Consider the following 3,538-nt stretch of genomic DNA (forward strand, 5'->3'; position numbering starts at 1 on the left):
CGTTCGCCGTGTTCTTTTTTTGGTATTGAAATCCTTAAGCAAAGATTGATTAAAGCTGCTTTTGTATCGATATAAGCAGACCAAATTGGCTGGCGGGAACTAATTATATCATAAAAGACTAGAAATTTGCCGGGAAATGAAAATAGTATCGTAATAAGCAGTAATTCGTTATAACCGATATCGATATAACGAGACTTTACTGTATTTTGAAAATTCATATTATGACGAATAACGCAAACAATGAATAAAGTTGTAATTTTTTGAAAATTAGGTTATGCAAAAAGTATTACATATATATATAAGAATAGCGTCCGTAATATGAGGAAAAATAATGTTGTTTTAGTAAGTTGAAATATTATTTTTTAAGTCGTAATATTCTTAAAGGGTACCTATTATGGTCGCTGTTTGTATTGAGTTGTGGACTCCCGTAGAGCAGCTACACACAATAACCAGCACAGAAAACTCTCTAGGTCTTCCACAATCTGTAGAGCTCTTATCTGGCTTACAGCCATGCCCATATAAGGAAGTCCACCCCTCTGTGACATCACAAAGGGGCAGTTTTGCCCCACCGTCTGAAACCGAGCGTTTTGAGCCATCCCAAACTTTTTTCAGAGCTCACTTCCAAATGTGCAAACCTCATTATCTGAAACTTTGGCATGGTTTAATACCACAATACAACATTTAACTACATTTATAGGGCAGTAATGTGGAAAAAGCATAATAGGTCCAAACCAACAAAACAACTTCCAAATTAGGTTGCAGAAATAGTTATACTTTCATGAGAATGAAGTCAAAATATTCAGAGAAAAAAGTTGTTCTTTTTTGTTCTGAAAAAAATGAAAATTTGATGAGAAAAAGTTTGAAATATGAGGGAAATTTAAAATATATAAAATATATATTTTTTAAATTTTTTTTACAATTCATAATATTACGAGAAACAAAACAAAATACATATTTAGAAAATTCTGTTAAAATTTTACAAGAATAAAATCAATACATTATGGGAATAAAATCATAATTACCAGAAGAAAATTAGCAAGAAGAAAGTAGTTTGAAAAAATAAATAGTTGGGAAAAAACAGTTTGGACATATAACAGATTTTTAAGGTTTCTATGGGCATCCATTATTGGTGTTTTTTGACATTTGCAAATAAAGCACGCTTGAAGGACATTGCATTGGAATGATATATAAATATTGTTTGTTTTCTTGCCCTGTTTTCTGCTCACAGAGGAAACCGTGTCAAATCATGTACAGTAAATATGGACACCAACACACTCCTCAAAGCCTGTATAAAAAGCACTTCCTCTCACATTTGCCTCTTTTTGATATTTTGACTTATGCTTGTATGTTTTGCATTCAAAATGATGCTGAGCGATTATCATCACCCTCTCAAAAGATTGTACAGGCAGACGTCGGATGCTCCATCTGCAAAGCTGCATTTTTATTTTTTTTTTATGCTGCATTCAGTGACTGCAGGACTTTTCAGACTACACGGCATCTTTTAACCCTTAAAAACATTTGTGTTCTTATATTTTATCTGTATATAAAATACATGCCATCCCTCTCCAGGAAAAGCTGTGATACTTTGTTGTAAAAGTCTGATCATCTCCTGGTGAGTTCGGATATACGGTATAACCCTCCATCTTTACAGTCAAATTCATTCATTCATTCAACAGAGCATAAATATATCAGGTATATCACACATTCATATTTTACATATTTACATAATACACAAGACAAGATGATACAAGAGATTGGATCAATAAGACTTTTCTAGTTGGGAGCTGATATTTTCCTGAAACTTACCAGAAGCAAATTTGATGGTAGCTTATTGTTTTTAGTGTATTTTATAGCTGATTTAATACATGGGTCAAAACCCAAAGAGATGATAACAGAAAGCTAACACGAGAGGAAGGTTAAGGACGTATCCAAGCGGGCAGCGACTGTCTGAATGAAAGGCGATGAGTGAGACGCGCATTCTTGGCCTTCTGATGATAAACACTTGCGGTATGTCGCTAGCATTCGCTGCCATGAATCAAATCATCTGTAGGAGCGAAACCACTGCAGGCAAGTTGAGACTCGGCAGCAGCTTGGGGCGTTGTGGAAGTGGTACTGCGCACTCTACAGAGAAATTTACAAGCTCAGTGGAGATTCTGTTAGTATGATAACCTTGGGCAAAAATATCACGGTTTGATGGTTTCATGGTCTTATAAGTACAGCCCTAAAATGGATTTTAGCATCATAAACATAAAAAAGTTTTTTTTTTTTTCAATGAAATTCATGCATGGCATTACTGGATTACTGATATCAATCTCGGACAACTGTCATAGTGACGTATTGACGTATTTAAAAAGAGTGTTTGGTGCAGTTTTAAGTAAAAAATAACCACAAGGTGGCAGACGTACATTTTATAAGAGCTCAGCATGCATCTTTATCATAGAAATACATACCAGGAAGTGGAAAGGCATCTTGCCGCTACGCACTGAAGGGAAATTTTAACACATGCACACATGAGCACGTGTGTGTCAACACGTGCATAATCACAGTTCAGTGCAATTGTGAAAAATGTAAATAGTTCATGGTGTTAGATTTGTAAAAACAATTGTTATTTTCATGTAAAACAACTATTTTTTGCTTTGTTTATGTTATGTTTTTTTGTTTATTTTTTTAAATAATGTACCTCATACGCGAAGTAGGAGGTGATATGAGCATTCAATGCCATAATGGGTACCATAGTAAGTGTCAATATAGTGATATATATAGCACATCATGACCCCCTGCGGATCATCATTCCCCGCTGATTGCCATTAAGGTCGTGGTGTCGGTTGACCTTCAGGCTCGTAGATGGGTGTCTGGAGCGCCGCCATCCCAGCACTCAACCCTCTACTACACTGCATTCCACTTCATGTTCCATTCACCTCATAAAGTCCACTCCAAAAAGATACTTTGTTTACGTTATCATCCATTCAAGTTCCAATTGGAGACGCAGGCTGTGGTAGTACTGCAGTTTTGTTTGGATGACACAATCAAACAAGTCTTCTCTGCAGCTCACTCACTCGTGTACTGTATGTTTACATGCATGAAAACAACTCATTTTTGCATGAAACCTGCTCTTTAAAACATATAAAAACCAAAGGTGGGCCATACTGCAAATTTCGTTATCAATTCAATGTGACAAAAACAAAAAAAATAAAATAAACTATATTAGGAAAGCAGGAAGTGAACAAATGTAACAGTTACTGGTTGTAAAAGTAAAATGGCTGTCATTTTATATTGTTATTAAATAATGTATTGCTTCATTAAAACCATGTGGATTTGATCACTGATTTTGTGTAGTCTCCTCCCACCATCACCACAACACAAGTAACACAATAAACGACTTATTTAATGAACGATTTATTTAATAAATGTATTGCTTCATTAAAATCATGTGGATTTGATCACTGATTTTGATTAAAGTCTCCTCCCACCATCAGCACAACTGAGTGGACAAAGTGGAGAATGAAAAAAAAAGACTACAAGTCGGACTCTCGCGAGA

Source organism: Doryrhamphus excisus, chromosome 1 (assembly GCF_030265055.1).
Source record: "Doryrhamphus excisus isolate RoL2022-K1 chromosome 1, RoL_Dexc_1.0, whole genome shotgun sequence".
In the NCBI taxonomy this organism is placed as follows: Eukaryota; Metazoa; Chordata; class Actinopteri; order Syngnathiformes; family Syngnathidae; genus Doryrhamphus; species Doryrhamphus excisus.